General features: G+C 34.8%; 1 protein-coding gene across 13 annotated transcripts in view; it reads right to left on the reverse strand.

The window, feature by feature from the left end:
- The window catches only part of LOC105473314 (neuron navigator 3), an 899,580-nt gene that overhangs the window by 353,545 nt on the left and 525,816 nt on the right, over positions 1-20,219 (reverse strand). The window lies entirely within an intron of this gene.

Below are 20,219 nucleotides of genomic sequence, written 5' to 3' on the forward strand. Positions count from 1 at the left end.
TTAATCAATTACGACCATGTAAATACCACAGAGTTATATGATTTTGCAACCACTTGCTAATTTTATCTCTACTACATGGGAGACAATCATGGTTATGGCTTCAAGCTGAACTCTCAGCTGAAGCAAATGAATGCTTGGGACAAATGTCTCTGTGATAAATGAATTAATGGAATTTTCCAATGTTATGCTTTTAAGTGACTCTTCTGCATGGTTTCGCAGACAGACATACACCAAATGAATACTGTAGAGTAAAGCCAAGTAATTCAGACTAAACTGATAAAGTGTGCCCTCTCTATAAAGGATAGTTTTGATCCTCAAGTCCTTTATTTCCCTTTTAGGACAATTAAAAGAGCTTCAATAAGAATTACTGGAATGCTAAGTTCATTGGCACTGAAAATCATATGAGAAACTGCCAGCAACCCGGCCCATTTGGTTTTAAAATCATGTAGAGCTCTATTTAAAATTTTAAACCTAACTTTCGGCATTCACATCTGCATCTATACCCAGAAAACATTAAACAAAAAAGAAATATTATCTAGCAATCTTGTTTAGCAAAAATAAAAAAATAAATATAAGCATTAATTGTTTGGATACTTATGACTATCTGCTTTGGTGTAGCACTACTTTAGAGATGGCTATTTCTAAATCAAATATGAAAAGCGTGTAACAGTTATTATTTGAACCTGTGCACCATTTTAATAGAGGTTTGCTAATTTTTAATAATACATGATAAAAAGCCTAAACAATATAAAACAATACAAAGTGAACATATATGTGTTGTATATTTTTATATATTTCACCTTTATATACATAATGTATATGTGGCAGGGCGTGGTGGCTCACGCCTGTAATCCCAGCACTTTGGGAGGCCGAGGTGGGCGGATCACAAGGTCAGGAGATCGAGACCATGGTGAAACACCGTCTCTACTAAAAATAGAAAAAATTAGCCGGGCGCAGGGGCGGGCGCCTGTAGTCCCAGCTACTCGGGAGGCTGAGGCAGGAGAATGGCGTGAACCCGGGAGGCGGAGCTTGCAGTGAGCCGAGATTGCGCCACTGCACTCCAGCCTGGGCGACAGAGTGAGACTCCGTCTCAAAAAAAAAAAAAAAAAAAAAAAAAAAAAAAAAAAAAAATGTATATATGTGCATCTAGCACATAAAATTATAAATAAAATATAAACATAAAATGTATATATATGTATATATTATATATAAAAGTAAAGGAAGTCCATCTCTACCCTTGATCCTTAAGTTTCTTAGTTGTCCTTTCTTTCCTGGAGACAATCACTGTTACCACTTTCTTATGTATCCTACCAAAGATGATTTATGTTTAAATAAGTGCATATGTGCACACATACATACACATATATATTTTATGTGTTTGGCTACAAAAGTAGAAGCACGCTACTTACAATGTTCTGCCCTTTGCTTTTTCCACTTAATAAATCTTGAGGCTAATTTATTATCAGTTCATATATAGCTGCCACATTCTTTTTAATATACAGGGAAATATTTTAATTGTGCTTTACTTACTACCAGAAGCTGATGCAACTTGTGATGGAACTAAGTACGAAAGCTAATCAAAATTGTGATGGTGTGATAAGGAGAAAATAAAAAAAAATAAGAATTATGAGGCATGTCAAGGCTAAATTATCATTTTAAATAATTTCTTGAAAATTAGAAAGATATAGCAAAAAGATTATCAATTTAGTCTTTTGTCACCCAAAAAAACTGTTGTTCTAAGACAGCCACATTTGATTTCCTTAAGCCTGAAAAATTACTGTCATAAAACCTTTGCCCTGGAGACCAAAAGCCATATCTCAAAGAACTATATATTTCTCTTAGACAAAACTGAATGATTTTAAAGTAGGAGTCATGTGTTAGATTGTTTCTGAAACATGCTTGCAATAGTAGTTTCCAGGGCCTTACAATATAGTATTTAAGGTGGCAACTTAGGAATTAACTGAATCCCAAAGAAAGTTTATGAATATGATAAGATATGCTAAGATTTGCATGAATTAAAGGAAATTACAACTGCACTGAAATTTTATTCTCCCCTCTCTAAAAGACTGAAAAGAGATCTCAATTACTTGTGAAACTGACTTCTCATTCTTTGGTGGGCTGACTGAAATTATTTTATTGTGAATGACATACTCTTGTTCATTTAAAAATAAGAGTGAGGATCTACACTTTTTATAACTGCAGTGGAAGTAAATTAGAAGAAATAACCTGCCAACCCGCAATGCCAGTCAATCAACACAAAAGGTTTATGAACTGAAGTCAGAATAAAGAACCTTGCATCTCCCTCAGTAGGATATCATAGCAGAATTATTTAAGGCAACTTCTCTGCTAAGCACTGCACAGTCAGGTGAATACTTAATGAGACTTTGTTAGATTTTGTTTGGCTTGGGCTTTTGGTAGAACAGTTATTGTTACATGGATAAGCATGCTTATGTAGCAAGATTTTCTTTTTAAATCTCTTCCTGGGGTTTAACATGAGCAAACTTGATTTGTGAACCTTTGCCTTCCCTGAAGAAAAGTGGTCAGACTAAAATGAAAGTGGAGAGGCTCCCCTAGTCCTGGAAGTCGAATTCCCACAGTGTGAAAAACCACAATGAGATAGTGTAATAAAATATGGCTATGAGTTCCCAATCTATCTCCAACCAAACTGTTTTCTCACCAATTCTTCTGGTAAATCTCTATTAAACTACTGTATGTAAATAGCTGGTCTTAGATATTAACTTTAAGTTACTGGTCATGTGCATTCTGCCTCCTGAGAACCTGAGGCATTGTTGAACTTCTGGAAATCTTAATTAACTACACAGTCCTCACCAAACATTTCCTGGAACATTTGTATTTTGAGTCAAATTCCTTATCCACATGGAACCCAATTCCCCTTAAACCCCCTGTTTCCCATTTTCATGTTCTTTTCATGTTTTCCACCTCCCATGAATACTGAATTTTTCAAGGCATACTCCAGAGCTTTAAACATTGTACTTTACACTGTGGATGATGGATAACTTTTTGAAATATTATAAGCGATTGTGTTTTATTTCAGAAGCCACTGCCAAAAGTAAAAATCACAGGCCAGATTCCTAACTCCCTTGGAACTCTCCTATAGAAGTGACCCCTTAAAATTCCTAAGCTCATGAAATAAATATGGATTGTATTTTGTCTCAAATGCAAAAAGTATATTTTTTTCTTGGCAAATTGCATGGATAGCATTTGGCACTCGAAACGAATTTCCTTCTTATCCGTGTAATGTGTGCCCTTACAAACATACCAGTAACAAATATGCAAACAAAACAATAATAAAACTCATCAACTTTGTGTCATATAAACATAACAAATTCCATGGCATTGTAAATATAAACATGTATGGGGGGGTTCAGTTTTCACCCATTTCCATCTATATAATGTATATTTTTATTATCCCTAGTTTTCAGACATTATTTTAGATATGGATATTTAATTAGTTTTTTACAAGAATACTAAAATATCATTAATTCTTTTGAGGAAAAGATTACCCAACGCAGACTTTTTCTAAAATCTTTTTTTCACATTAAAGAAACGTCATATGTATAATTACAGATAATCGTTTAAAATTTAGATGAAAGGAACTGTTAGGAACCAAAATGATAATATTTTAATATTTATCAATATAAATATTGCTGAATGCTTGAAAGAAACAGAATTCATTACACTTTTATTTTAGTTAGGAAAAGCCCTACTTTTCCTAAGTTAATGAGATTTTTTAATAATTTAAAAGATTCAACTTCTTATTCCATGCAACCATCAACACTAAACACCAAAGAAAAATTACAATTATTATATAATTTCAAAAAAATGAAAACCAAAATCTTGGAATATATGATAGCTATCATTTATTAAAGATGCACGCTATTCCAGGCACTGAACAGCCATGTCTAACTCTTACAAAAACTCTAGGAATTTCATATTATGATCTTCATTTTAGAGACAAAGAAGCTGGAGCTCAGAGAGATTAAGTAACATATTCAAGTGTACTCCCTCATTAAAAGAGAGGGCTAGAATTTGCATGTAAAACAGTTGGATTCCAACTCTCATGCTTGAATTCTCCTCCAAATTTATCACAAATATGTGGGTTTGAATTTCCCTTGACTGGCGTCTCATTTTTCAGATCAGCCAAATAAATGCATTTGATGTTAAGAGTAACAGATTTATTCAATGCAAAGCCATAGAATAGTTTTAGATATTTGATACTGCTAAATGAAGTCTAAAAAATTAGCATTTTATCATTCCTAGCCTTCCCTCCAAAGTAAGGCTAAAAATTTAGATCCACTTGATATCTGGAAAGGTTATTTTCAGAGAGTATAACTGCTTATTTTGAATTGAAACCATTCAAATTTTAAAGTGCATAATTCTAAATGTCTGGGTAAAATGTTTTTAAAAAGCCATTTCACAATACTCAAACATTGTTTAGAAATGTGGATAATTAACTGTGTTTTTCCTCTTCTCAAGTTAGCATTTTAATGTTATGCATTCACAACCATTGTAAAATAATTTAATATTAAGAATGCTATTTTATTATTTTATGTTTTAATTACATCATTTCAAAACTCTGTGGCATTGTTTCCATTGGAAAATTTTCTAAAATATAATATTTTAAAATTATTTTTGGAGGTAAGATTTTAAATTCAAAGATTGAGTTAAACCAAATATAGTCTTATTCAAATAAATACATATTTCTCATGTATGTTTTTACACATTAGAACATAGGAAACAAATATTGGGTGGACTTCCTGTATAAGAAAACACCCCTTGGGGCCCAACAGCCAATGTGCACAATTTGTGAGCAAGTTACCAGTATTTCCTCCTAATTTTCACCTTGTCATTATCATTTCATAAAGCATTATTTATTCTAAGACTTAGATAGCTACATGTCACAAGAATAAATAATAATAATATTCTACTTCCTAGACAGCCAAGAACTGCAAGTCCTACTTCTCCTGAAAGAGAACAAAAGCAGGGAATGAAAGCTCTCATATATATCCACTGGTAAAAAGAATTACCAGTTATATCGTGCTCATTTTCACTCCATAACATATGTACAATAAAGTAGGTTTCTTAAAAATTATATTGAAGTGAAGATAATAATACTCTATAACCTATATAAATAGTAAATTCGCAGTGGTGCGATCTCAGCTCGCTACGACTTCCACCTCCTGGGTTCAAGCAATTCTCCCACCTCAGCCTCCCTCCCGAGTAGCTGGGATTACAGCCATGTGCCACTACGCTTGGTTAAGTTTTGTATTTTAAGTAGAGATGGGGTTTCACCATGTTGGCCAGACTGGTCTCAAATTCCTGACCTCAGGTGATCCACCTGCCTTAGCCTCCCAAAGTATTGGGATTACAGGTATGAGCCACCGCAACCAGTCAGTATAACAGAATTTTCAGTTTAAATTGTTATTTTGAAAACCAGTTATCCATTACTATACATGAACTTTATAATGAGCAGGCCACATCTATCCCTACTCTCAAAAACTGCTTTTTTATTTCGTAAGGGTCATCATTTTATTTATACTTTTGCTCTGATTTCCTAAATGAAGCTGTTGTTCCATTTCAGCTATTATAGTAACAGGTCTTACTCCGCCTAGCTTAGTCAATGGGAATTACAAAACAGGCAGTAGCTAGGTCGTCTTTCTCGTGTTTCTTAGCTCTAGTTATACTTTAGTTTCCTTATCTAAAAAGTGAAGATAATGGTAGTACACATGAAGACTAAATGAGAATGCATTTAAAGCACCTCTAACAGTGTCTGGCAAGTACTACCTAATATTAATAAATGAGAGCCAGTATTGTTAGTGATCTTTCATGAAGTTATAGTAATATAGACATTGAAGCTGGTATTAGAGAATGCTTTAAACATTCTAGGAAAAAAATACAATTAGTTGTGAATTTTACCATATCATAATATATAAATTTGTTATTCTTAAGTAGGAGGGAGTATCCATTTTACAGATAATAGCATAGCATTTTTTTGTTCCTGTTTCTTAGTTGATCTAAAGTTTCCCTAATCGTTAAATCATTAAAATAATGACAATCATTATTACAAGAAGACAGAATTCAGTCTATAAGATATAATTGATTGCTTAATATTATTGAAAATATTTTTAAGTTCATTGTGACAACATAGTCTCAAAAATTAGGTTTCATTGAGCACAAAAGTGTTTTCCAAATTCAAAAACTTTTCTTTATCTATCAAATACAAAATCTCGCTTACCACAGCATATTTGTGACACTATTAACTGCAATGCATAGGGTGCAAGATATATTTCAGAGAACCTGTGACAGTGAGGTAAATAAAGGTTCAAATAGCAGGAAGGACACAAGGGGATTCAGAAGGGATATATCTAAAGATAAGATACAGTTTGAATCCCTGAGAAAGAATCTGGTGCCTCCACACCCTTGGGACTAGGCACAAGATTAACAGTTACATAACAAATATTCGAGATAGGTCAAAGAGCAGGGTGAAAGCTGAAAGAATTTGTGCCCCACTTCCCATTTGATAGCTGGGAGGATCCGAATGCAGGGGTGCTCCTTGTCAATATGAAATAGCCACAGTAGAGGAAAATGATAAGACACAGTTAGGTAGATATGGCTTGAGACAGCACATCTGATGTGTATGAATCCAGAAGTTCCTATGTGCCCCAGTGGTGGTATGCAGGAATGCTCTGAGGACTAGTATGCCAAGAGAGCTGGCATCAGGACAGAGGCAGAATATGAGCAATAGTTGCCAACAGAGGGTGTCCACATAGTACTCAAGGCCCAAGTCTCACAGCACATGTCCAGCGACCAGGCTGGATGGGGCCAACTTGGCAGAGACCAGCAAGGACCCAAAGGGTAGCAAGAAAACCAGAGACTTTTTCTCCCTCCATCTGACATAACCCTGAGGACACAAAAACTTCCCTACACACACGGTATCCATCCATCTGAATAAGCCATTTTAAAAATGAGAAAGAAAGAGAGAAACTTCATAGAAAAGGGAAAAATGGTGCTGAAAAGAAATTTGACTTTGAAATTTACTAATCTTTTACTCTAAGGGTTTCTTGAACCAAAAGAAAATAGCTTAATTTAGGATTCCCCAATCATCACCAACCTCCTTTGCAACCACCACCAGCAGGAAAGATTTGAAAGCAAGAAGAGATATATTACAGAAAATACTGAGTTACATTTTCTATTACATTTGAGAAGTATCCTGTCTGAAATCCCTGTAAGTAAAACATATAAATTACAATGCACTTGACTGATTTACTATACTATAACGGACTTATGATTACTTAGAGGAAGATCCATATCATACATCACCCTTGACAAGGAAAACTCTATTAACATCCATAAACCTACCCTGGCAATAGAGTATGTATATTGTTATTGAACAGAGGAATTTCACCAGTTATGTTCTGACAAGGAAATCAAAGAATGCCAAAAACACTTGTAAGTGTTGGAGGATGACTCAAACATGTTCCACCTCCTTACTGATTCTCTAGCACAAGGCTATGGCTGGCTTTCCATAAGATTATGAGTCTTGAATTTTATGTTAAAGTCATATTTATTTTTCTAAGCAGGTTTGTTAGAGTAACCTAACTAATAGTTATCAACAAATGGGACACTTAGGACATGGGCATAGAATTTTATATCCAATTTTTAAAATGCCATGGCTTTGAGATAACGCACTTCAATTTGCTGAGTCTTAATTTTAATCATGTACAAAAAGGAGACACTTGTGTTAGAAGATCCTCCCCTCTTTCTTCCATGTTCAGAATTAGAAGATTTGATGAGATAGGTTTGGAGACACATGTGGCCACCACTGGATTGGGGTAGCATCGCTCAAGGTAGGCTTAGTATACTCTACTAAGGCCAAAATTATTAAGGTTTGGACTTTGGATTACTGATATATAGGTTGAGTATTTCTTATCTAAAATTCTTGAGACCAGAAGTGCTTCTAATTTTGAATTTTCTTTTCAGATTTTAGATTCTTTGCATATACATAATGAGGTATCTTTGGGATGGAAACTAAGTCTAAATAAGGAGTTTATGTTTCATATACACTCTGTACATTTAGCCTAAAGGTAATTTCTACAATAAATAATTTTGTGCATGAAACAAAGTTTTGACTGTGTTTTGACTACAACTCATCACCTGAAATCAGGTATGGAATTTTTCATGTGTGGTGTCATGTTGACACCCAAAAAGTTTCAGATTTTGAAGAATTTCAGATTTTGAATTTTTGGATTATAAATACTTGACTGGTATAAAAATAGCATAGCTGGCATTTCTATCCAATAAATCATGAATAGGCTCTAGGATGGCTCTTTTTGCAATGTAGACATGAGGTAAATCGTGAGTCAAAGTAATATAATCATAAAAATAATTATATTTTATTCAACACATATGTTTAAATCACTATTACATGCAAGACATTGTGTTTGGGAAGCTCAAGAGATATAAACACGAATCAAATTGACTTCTCATTAAAGAAAGTTTAAAGAAATTTAATTAAAGAGTTTAAATAAATTCAACTTTAATTACATTGGGGGAAACTTGAATGATTGCCAAGATTATGGCTATGCTCAGGAAGATTAGTTTGCCAACAATGTCTATGAAGGATTAGCCACCAAAATAAAATAAATCATCACTAATATGCAATAGTTCCCAAAAGACTCAAAAGCTATGATCTATAAATTTTGACTGCCTGGTAAACACAGCAATATCTCTTTTCAAGTATATATGAAATTGCATAGAATCATATTGAAAATATTGATTTTTCTGATCCTTATTAAGGAGATTTCTCTGCTTTCACCTGGGTTTCTTCCTCCAAAAATAAAGCGCAATCATGAAATTTAAATCGTTTAGCGTTCCAGATCCTACGGCAAACATAGCATATATCTTGCTCGACAGATAATAAGGCAGTTACCTCTTTATCCTGTATGCCACTACCAGGATGGATAAACTGTTCCAAAGTTCAGTAAACTATGTGCTGTATTAAAAATGATATGAACACATTATTCAATATTTGTAGTGGAGGACAAAGTTCCTGTGTGTCTCCAACTTGACTATATCCAGCAGAGAAAAGGTTTTGATTTATTTGGAGTAAAACACTTGGAATACAATAGAAGGGAGCGAGGACTTCTCATGGATTTTTCCCATTAAGCATTTTTGGGCAAGCCTTAGAAGTTACTCTGCAGGATGGATCTTATATTCATTCAGTGGCCTAGCTTTACAGCTAGTAGCAAAATTCATTGCCTTAACCCAGAGCAGTCTTGTTATTTTAACATGGCTGTTTCTATTTATAAAGTTACACAATCCAGTTGGTTCATTCTTCCTCCCTGTCTGAGACACAGTTTACAAAAAGAAACCACAGTCATTACAAAAATACACTGCCAGGAAATCTAAGTGTTGTTTTCTAGTGGAAACTGAAAGACCCACACCTTGACTTAGGTCTTACTCATCCTAAATCACATCTTTGCAGCACTTTCTCCTAGCTAAAGAATGTGCTCTGAAGTTTTACTACGTTCATTAGAAGGTCATCTTTTATATTCTGACTATTCTTGTTGTGGTTTTATAGGTGTTCTGTAAATAAGTCTGCTGTACAACAGGAAGCACCCTCTGCCAAGTCTTTTGGAGAGAGTAGCAACACATCCACAAGAGAATCCAGGTGGCAAGACATTTGAACAAAAGGTTTACGCAACAGCATTCAAAAGAAGAAAGTAACAGACAAGACAGACATGGGAACTCATTCTAACTCTCCTTTCAGCTTCATGGCAGCTGCACTAGCTGATGTTCATACAGGTCAACATTGTGATAGAGTGCTATATATGAGAACTTTCCTCTGAAAGCGAAAACAAGCTACAGATGCAGAGAACAAACACAAGGCTAAGACATCAGGGATTTTCTTGCAAGTCCTTGAAATATGAAATTTAATTAAAATTTAACTACCATTTGATCAAGGCTACAGAAGAGAAATAAAAATAGTGGTGTTTGTAATACCTACACTCTGTGTAGCATCTTCGTGCATGCAGAATGAATGAGAAAATATTACACAGAATTAATTGTAGATGAAGTCAGCACCTGGGGCACTCTCCATTTATTCTTCCTAGAAGGACTTCTTGCCTGTTGGATCCTCTGCACTGTTGCTTTCAGTTGGATTTCAACTTCCCATCCTTTTCATTTTCTCAGCTTGATTCACATAGATCATACATAAGAGCTAAAGAAAATGTGTTTAGTGCCTGAGGGAATTCATTTTCTGCCTGAGATAACTAGACAAACTGTGATGCAATTCCTCCCCTGAATTTAAAATGTTTTGTTATCTTGAAGGCAATTTTCTTCATCCAATAAAAACAGAGAAGGAAAATTGGTGACCTTAAAAAACATATTTTTGAAATCGAAGATTCTCACACACAGAAATGCCTCTGATAATTTTGGGTGTAGACAGATGCTCTCTTCCTCTTTGTACTCCCCAAACATTCTGTCAATGGCCTATTGTTAAAGTGTGGACTTTCTCCTAGACCACATCCTGTCTGTCTTACAGCGGAGAAGCATACTGTTGAAGTGAAATGAAAGTTTTGATCTCTGTGTGTAGTCTCTGAAGGTATAGAAAAAACAAATTCACTGCACTACCTCAAGATATCATTATATTCAACTGAGGGGCCATAAGATTTAGGTTGGAAATTGTCTGATGATGAACTCATGGAACTAAGACATGTTTGTTTTATTGAAAAATCAAAGCCTTTTTCATAAAAGGAAAGTGTATTATTTTCATTGCCAACACTGGTTAAAAATGGTAAGAAAAAGAAATGAAGAGCAAATGTTTATATTTGAACCTCATTGAAAAAAATCATTCTCCTTTGAATAACTAAAACCTCCGAAAAAGCTACTTCTAATTTGAAAAATTCCTGTTAAAGAAAGGACATTTCCCATTAAATCTGAAATAGATAATTGTCAGCATCTAACAATGAATCCTTAATTAAACAAGGCAATAATATATTTAAAAATTGATAAACATAAAATCTCCAACTACTATAAAATTAGAACTATTTTATAATTAGAACTATAGAATAATTAGACTATTATAGAAAACTAGAATGAAATTAAGGAGAAAATCAAGGAAATCTGACTCATAACTCGAGTAACCAACCATCCCAGTTTGCCTGGGACTGAAGAATCTCCAAAACAAGAGTTTGAGCACTAAAATCAGGACAGTCTGAAGATAACCAGTACAGTTGGTCAGCCTATGTGATAACTCATTTCTTCTTCCAACATTTTCTTATTTATCCGTCAAGAGATTTTTCTATTGGAATTAACTTCCTGTATATATCGTCCTCACTATTTCTAAATATGCATTCATTATGCAAGAACAAAATGAATTAACTTTTAGGGAATAAACTCCTGACAGTGGATTATCAGAGAGTTCATACCTAAAGCAGTAAACACAAAATCTGAATCTCTATTAATAGATTTTAATGGAGGAGGATCTGACATTACAGAAACTCTATCATTTAGTATCGGATGTGTTTTTGGTGCTTATCACCTCTTGAGTGAATTAATTTCTCAGCTACATAAGCCTATCCCTTTCCTCTCCAATCTTCATTCAACCAGAATTGGAGATCTGGCTCAGAAACCAGCAATCTTTATGTGCTTTTTGGAGTGCACTGCATTTTAAAGCTCGTATTTTGGTACACTTAATGTTTAAAGAATTAAACTAATTGGCCAGGCGCAGTGGCTCATGCCTGTAATCCCAGCTACTCGGGAGGCTGAGGCAGGAGAATCACTTGAACCCAGGAGGTGGAGGTTGCAGTGAGCTGAGATCGTGCCATTGCACTCCAGCCTGGGCAACAAGAGTGAAACTCCATCTCAAAAAAAAAAAAAAAAAAAAAAAAAAAAAAAAAAAAAGTATTAGCCTAATCAAACTTAATGAAAACATGAAAAAATAGAAAATCTCTAAAAGATATCACTGATATCCAAAACTTCAATGGATGAGAAAATTTCTATCTATTCCACAGTGTTTTTATAATTGACTTAAACATAGGAGGAAAAAACATTCAACAATGGTGAAGTAAAGCGTGATGATTTGTAGATACGCTTCTTTCAGCAATAAAAGAAATAAAGTACTTGAGTTCTTTTAAGTGTTGTAGCAAAAATCTGAAATAAAGTCATTCAATATTAGGATGTTATAGGCTCTTAGTCAAAGTCCAAGAGCACGTGGTCCTCTCTTCTAAAGACAGTGCCAGACTGCACTGAGCCCCAATCCAACCACAGACACATTTGCGGGATAGATCCCGCAAATCACTACTAAGATTATTGTTCTTCAAAATAAGACTGCCTGAATTTGGGAAGTGTATTTGTATTCCACAAGATTCACTTTATTAAAATAGATGGAGCCAGAAGCTATTGAATATCATAGATATAATACACACATATACTTATTTATACAAAACTATGTGTAAATTTTTCTCCTTAGTTCTATGCTTATCGATATACTAAAACAGGAATAGCCCGTGCTAAAAATTATGTGTTTGTAGGTATCATCTGCTTCCAAAAAAGACAGGTAATTTCTTAACGTTATTATGATGCTATAACAGTATGCTTTTATTTCTGACTACAATTAGGTGATGTTGCTATTCTTGTCCTAATTCCAAAGTCAAGAAAATTGAGTAAAAACATGCAAGATTATACAGTTGGAGTAAAGGACTCCAATTCAGGCCACCTGACTAGAAGTTTAGTGATTTCATATTAACTACTGCTGCTGTAATGCTGTATGCAACATATACTCTACATATTTAGATTACAGAATGACTAAGCATGCGCATGTATCATATGTAGGTATATGTATATGACTATATTCTTTCAGCTCAATGAAAAAATATTTAATAGAACTATTAAAATATAAATTTAAATTAAGTCTATATAGAATGGAGGGATGAGGGGAGAAAACAATAGCTAAAATCTGGAATAAAAATGTTAGTGAGAGAATTTTTATTTAAACTACATCATATCATCCCTATAAATGCACCTCAAAAAATTTATTGCACACCTAGAAGCAAGTAAAGTTGTGAATCTCTTGACCAAATATTAGCTCATGCTTTGGGCATTGCTGTGATCTGAATGTGACCTTCAAATACATATGTTGAAACTTAATCACCAATGTGATAGCTTTAGAGGTTGGGCCTTTAAGTAATGATTAAGTCATGAGGATGGAGCCCTCATAGGTGGGAATAAGGCCCCTATAAAAGGGCTTGAAAGAGTGGTTTCACCCTCTTTTGGCCTTCTGCCGTGTGAAGACATGGCATTCCTCCCCTGTGGACGATGCAGAAACAATGTGCCATTTTGGAAGCAGAGTGAGCCCTTACCAGACACCAAACCTGCCATCACCTTGATCTTAGACATCCCAGCCTCCAGAACTGTAAGAAATAAATTTCTGTTGTTCATAAATTACCCAGTCTGTAGTATTTTGTTGTAGCAGCACAAATGCACTGATTAAAGCAACATCATTCACTTAATCTTAATGTATCAGCAGCTCAGCAGCTCAGATCCAAATGTGTAGGCAACCCCTCGCCACTGTACAGAACTGCACAGCCAAAATTGTATGTATTGGCCTTTCCTCTAGTTTTCTCCTTTTCTAGTGTTCTTTTCTTCTTATAATCCCATTTTATTTGCATATGTTTTGAAATTTTATATATTTTGTATGTTTTTAATTCTACTAAATCTTTTTTTTTTCCAAACAAGACAGGGTCTAAATTTGCTGTAAACTGGGGCAATGCCCCCCGCCCTTTATGAGATGTTTGGCATTGGCCTTGTCTGGGTATATTTTTGATCATCACAATTAGAGAGGGCAACCTGTTCTAAATTAAACAATTACATCCAAATCTATAATAAAAGCTATTATTGTTTAAAATCTGCATTATAATCATTTCTGTGGCTTCTAGGTAATATTAAATAGGAATTAAATATTGAAAAAATGAATACTAAAAAGAACCTAAAAAGATTCCGAAAATGAATATAGATTCCTAAAAAGAAAAATAGGAATTTAATATTGAAAAAATGAATATAGATTCCTGGGTTCTTTTTAGGAATCTATATTCAATCTGTTTTTCTAAGTATATTTTCCATAATGCCTATAAGATACACACACACACACACACACACACACACAATGATTAACAAAGACGAGGAAAGTTACCTAAGGTCCACAGTGCAGACCTGAAGTGGTAACTGAAAGGGTTTACATTTACTGAAATAGCAGTCTTTTTTTGTAATACAATAGGTCTAGCTGGAATCAGAAGACAATAGCTGAGAGAACATATTGCTGGAGATAATAGTAAACCTTGTATTCAATGGAGGAACGCAACACACAAGTGTGGATATCAAAAAGCCAGCCAAAGAAAGGAAGAAACAGCTACAAAAAGCAGATGCTTTGAAGAGAAAAGAAATGTGAAATAGAATCCAAAGAATATATGGGTCAAAATAATAACATAAAAAGTTCTGGCAAAAATATCACCCTGTAGAAATTCAATAAATTGTCTGAAAAAAAGGCACAGCAAGTTTATATGAAAGATGTAAGCATTCAGGGACAATAAAGAGAAATATATAATCTGCACATTTTTAAGTCTAAAAAGTGAGAAATTTAACTTAATACAAGATGAAGCTAAACAGTGAACACTCTTCAAGAGAAGGAGAAACCTGGATACAGATAGTCTTATACCACAACTAAATCTACAGACAAATTACCTCAGAAATTCACCTTGCATTTAAAAAGAGGTTGTTCTGTGTAATATTCTTTATATGTGCTTATCACAGTCTGAAAGGATTGTAATATGAGTTTCTTCTTTTGATGCTGGGTTTTCCAATGATCCATTCACATATTCCCACTTAGTGCCCCTCGGAACCAATTTGCAATGAGCTGACAGAAGTTTCACAATACCTCCAAGCCAAGAGAGAGGACCCTTCCTTACACAACTATGCAGTCACCTGTTTGGCATCATCTAGAATCCTGCAAATGCCTCCTTCTTGCTGGACACTTGACTTCACATGATTTGTTAAACTTCTCTTCTAGAATTCAGATCATACACGGCATTGGCCTTTCTGGTTCCCAGCTCTGACGGAGAGATCCCAGGTCCAGCAAGAAAATAATGCTAACAACAGGGTACTGAAGCAAGTAGAAGCAAGGGTGCAGGACCAAGAGAGAGACCTGCTTTCAGGATGTGAGATTGGATGAGCAGGTTGGAACAGAAGAAATCAAAATTAGCTAGAAAGATCCTAAGGTGGGAAACAGACCACAGTGAGCTTTTTATATGATATTTGTATATATGTGGACCTGGTCTACTTTTAAAAGCTGGGTTAACAGCAAGATCTTTATTTAGTGACTTGAATGTCATTATGGTTCTTCTCTTATTCAGTGTTTTGCTTTTAAAGATATATCTTTTTAATTCTGGACAACTTATTGACAATCTGAGCACCTTAGCCTATTTTTTTATATGGTGAATTTTTGCTTAATCTTGAACATCTGACTAAATAGCCAGTTTCTAGCTAACTATATGCTGTCTAATAGTTTACCAAACTATTTCTCTTAATTTCTGGGTACACAGATACATGATATTTCCTAGTCTCTCTTGAAATTGAGTATTGTCATCTGATAGAGTTCTGACCAATGAAATAGAGCGGCAGTGATATGTGGAATTCCCAGCCTCTTATGCAATCTCGATTATCTCTCTTTCACCGATAGCTGGCTAGAGGTGAGATGATGAAACTATATGCTGGAGGGAACCTGGTTTCTTTGTTACCATATATGTGCGTCAGCAACCATTTTCTATAAATGGCCAGTTAGTACATATTTTAATCTTTGCAAGCCACATAGTCTCTATTGTGACTACTCATCTCTGCCATTATAGGATAAAAGCAGCCACAGGAAATGCATAAACCAGCGTCAGGGCTGTGTTCCAACAAGATTTGACTTTAGGAAAATGGGCACCAGGCCAGATTTGGCCCATGGACCATAGTTTGTTAACCCCTAACTATACAAGACCATTAAAAAAGTGGACGATAAATTTCTATTGTGTTAAGCCACTGAGACCTAGGTTGTATCTGTTATAGAAGTTAGCATTACCTTAACGAGTGCAATGCCATTTTGATTGCATATAAAATTTGCTTGGTCACATTTCATTACGAAAAATTTTGAACCTGTCCACCCCAGGTTTTTCAGTTTTACAAAAAAGTTCTTTACAATATCAAAATACAGCAAAAAGAAGAGATAGTCCCTAGTTTCTATTTATTTGTTTTTGCTTTTCGTTTATGGAGGTGGCATCATGTTGTTACACTGGGAAAATGTTACATTTTTTACATGACTCTTTCATCTGGTGACTTTTTTCCGGGCAGAATTGCAACACATTTTAACAAATAATTCTGTGATTTGCAGTGGGGAGGTCCTGTCATGTAACCAATTAATGAACTCTACCACAGATATCAAATTTTTCTATCAGTCCCAGTAACTAGTAATCCAAAGTAAAACACTTCTTACAGAAAAATGAAGTAACAGTGAGATTTGTAGAGAAGGAAGAGTTCAAAGTGAAATTTGTCAAAGATTAATTCAGTGCTTCTGGTAAGAATTTATTATTTTCTTTGTTTTCCTATTACGTGACTCAGTATCCACAAAGACAGTAAAGAATAACATTGATTTTGACTGCTGGTTGTCTATACATTGTTGTAAGGAAACATCAGAGAGGGAAGTCAAACAGACCTAGGTTGGCCTTCCAGCTCCGCCCTAGCATCTCTCTGAGATCAGTTGCTCTCTGAGATCAGCTGTTTGATTGGAATTATGGCTTGGGTATAGGCTTCCAACATGTGGTAGGCACTCAAAAAGTGTTAGTAATAATCCTTAGTTTTAACTACTACTTGCTACCCGGTTCACACAAATTATCACTTCCAACTAAACTACATTTCTGAGTGAAGAAAATGTATTTATCCTCCAAGACATAGAATTTTTGGATTGCTGATGATTAATAGCTTAATCCAAACATCCATAGCCTCTTTTACTAGACTCATCCCTCTTCCATTGCTCTTGGTGCTTTAGTCAAAACCTGGCTCCATCACACTCTCCTCATCTGTATTTTGGAAATGTTCCCCACCCATTTACTGGCTCTTTATATATTTTATTTTGTTGTCAGCTTTCAAAATATGAACTTAATCATGTCACTTTGATATTTAGCATACTTCTTCCATTCTGTACAGAGTAATTCCAAACTCTTTACAGTGGCATTTAATGCCCATTTTCCCACTGCCTTGAATCACCCTCATCTCTCTTGGTTGCATCCTACATCCTAAGATTGGTGAGTAATCTGCAGGTTTATAAACATGACACACTATTTTATAGCCTGGTAAATGCTATTCCATATAAAATGCTCTTTTTTTCCCATATTTACTTGACTAAATCAAATTCATTCTTTTTTTTTTTTTTTTTTTTTTTTTTTTTTTGAGACAGATTCTTGGTCTATCCCCCAGGTTGGAGTACAGTGGCTTGATCTCTGCTCACTGCAACCTCCACCTCCTGGGGTCAAGTGATTCTCATGCCTCACTCAGCCTCCCAAGTAGCTGCGATGACAGGCACTTGCCACCATGCCTGGCTAATTTTTATATTTTTAGTGGAGATGGGTTTTCACCACGTTGGCCAGGCTGGTCTCAATGAACTCCTGACCTCAGGTGATCTGCCTGCCTCGACCTCTCGAAGTGTTGGGATTACAGGTGTGAGCCACCATGCCTGGCCTTCAAGACCTGGTTGAAATGTTACTTTTCCCATCTGTAGAGAATTAATCACTGCTTCCTCTATTCCACTACCAATTCTTAATTTTATCCATTTTTATATGAAAGTATCAGATACTTTTATAATATTATAATACTAGTAGGCAATATATGCTGACCACCAACTATGTATTAGTCCTTCTGCTGACATATAGTTTATGTGCAATATCTCTTTAATCTTCACAAAAATTCTGTGTGCTCATTTACATTATTATCCACATTTTAAAGATGAAGAAATTGAGACTTAAGTATTAACTGCCTTGCCAAAGTCATTTTGCTAGTAAATATTGGAGTATTACAAAAGTGAGAGTTTTCCAGAAGTCAGAGATCAAGAAAAGTAAAGCAAATGCAAAGCTTGACACAGTGACCATGAATATAAACTATGCTTTCAAGAAATGTTTCTGTGAAATAGGAAATATAGAGTGATTGATATATGGTGAAGAAAATGATTATTGTTGTTATTACTATGATTTAAGTTAGTAAAGAAAAAAGAATTATTGGAAGCTGATTCTAAAGCAGCATTTCTCAGCTGTGTTTGATTTTGCCTTTCTCCCAGACTGAAGGATGCCACTGGTACTTAACAGCTTAACTGTGAAACCTGGAGGGTACATGGTGGATAGAGGAAGGCATGCTGCCAAATATCCTACACTGCTCATAACAGACTCCATCCCTATGCCTACTACAGAGTTATCAGTTCTAAATGTCACTGGTGCCACGGCTGAAACATCCTGGTCCAATGATGCACTGGGGCTGAAGACATTGACAATATGAGAAATGGGCTAACTGATGGAACAAAATCAGGAAGAAAGAGAAAGGGAGGAGACAAAAATGTTACTCTTAGAAAAGTTTTATAGGGGACTATTATCCTCATTTCATTTTTTACAAGTACAGAGATTGAAGTCCAGAGAGTTTAAATGATTTACACTTTTAGCATCTAGCAGAAGCTTAATTCAAAATTTGAGCTCCTAATATAATGTTCTTTTAATTATACCACTTAATTTTTCAAGTTCAAAATTGGATATGGATAATTGTTGGTGATTTGATAGCATAAATACCAAACATGTAGCAATTATTTTGCCTGGAAATTAATGACATATCTATTGATTTTGTGTTTCTATAAACAACATATTTAGATCCTTAGTTTTTATTAAATGAAAGAAAGATGTCTATGATACAAGAAAAAGAAACTAAGAAGAATATGTTTGGCAAATCGGCATCAAATATACACAAAATATTGAAACTTTCAAAAAAATTAAAAAGGATTGTATGAAATTTTCAGTAACATTTAATCCTGTAATTAACATCAACAATTTTAATAATTTCTAGTTCAAGGCATGAAATATAACCCTTTAAAGACACTAAAGCATGAAGTAAAATAATAGACAATAATATTGATGGCCACGTTTCTACCAATTGTTACTTAAGAGCAATAAATGTACAATAATGAAAAGCTGAGCCTTCTGCCAGTAGAGAAAATGTTAAAATTCCAGCATTATTTCAACATTCTCTGACCATTGCTACCACAAAAGCAAAAACAATTAAAATGACCATACAGTTTAACTGTGAAACCTGCAGAGTTATAACTAGAAAAAGAAATAATCATGTTTCTTTAAATACAAATAACTAAATGTGCAAGCACAGCAGAAACAGGCAAGGAAAGCAGAATCATCTGGGGACCCAAGAGCTGACCTATGCAGCTGTAGGCCTGGCCAGCTCTGGAAATGCTACCATATGAGCAAGCCAACAGGAGCATTGACAGTCCTCAGCAATCAGGCAGCTTCTCCAAGAAGGAAACAGCTGGAGACCAGAGCCAGTGATCTACTCTATTGACATCTGCTGCTATATTTCTATCATGGGGTTCCTTTTATTTATTTCTGTTACTCAAACAATTCAGTAGAGACCATGTGTCAACTTAATTGTCTTCTCCTGATAATTCTAGGCACTTCACACAACCACTGATTGATTTACAATTCACAAACAATGTTAGTTTAACACCTAAAACAAACCCTACTATTAATTAAGTCAATCAGTAGTCCTCCTTCCCTTTCCCTAACCCCGAGAGAAGTATTTATTGTTGCAGTGTAGTTTATTGGTTAAGAATAATATCTTCTGTAACCATACAGCCTTAGTTTGAATCTCTATTCTACTACATTCTAGCATTGAGATATTGGCAAGTAATTTAACCTCTCTAAGCTGCACTTTCTCCATCTGTAAAATGGGAAGAATAATAACTCCTATGCCATAAGGCTATTGTGAGGACTGAATGGAATACTCTATGAAGAGTTTGGCCCAGTACCTGACATACAGCCGGTCTCTAAACATTAGTTAATATTAAACCCTCTCTGCAACAATTTCTCGTAAATATCATTACCAGTGTCATTTGGTCTCATTCTTAC

Source organism: Macaca nemestrina, chromosome 10, assembly GCF_043159975.1.
Source record: "Macaca nemestrina isolate mMacNem1 chromosome 10, mMacNem.hap1, whole genome shotgun sequence".
NCBI lineage: Eukaryota > Metazoa > Chordata > Mammalia > Primates > Cercopithecidae > Macaca > Macaca nemestrina.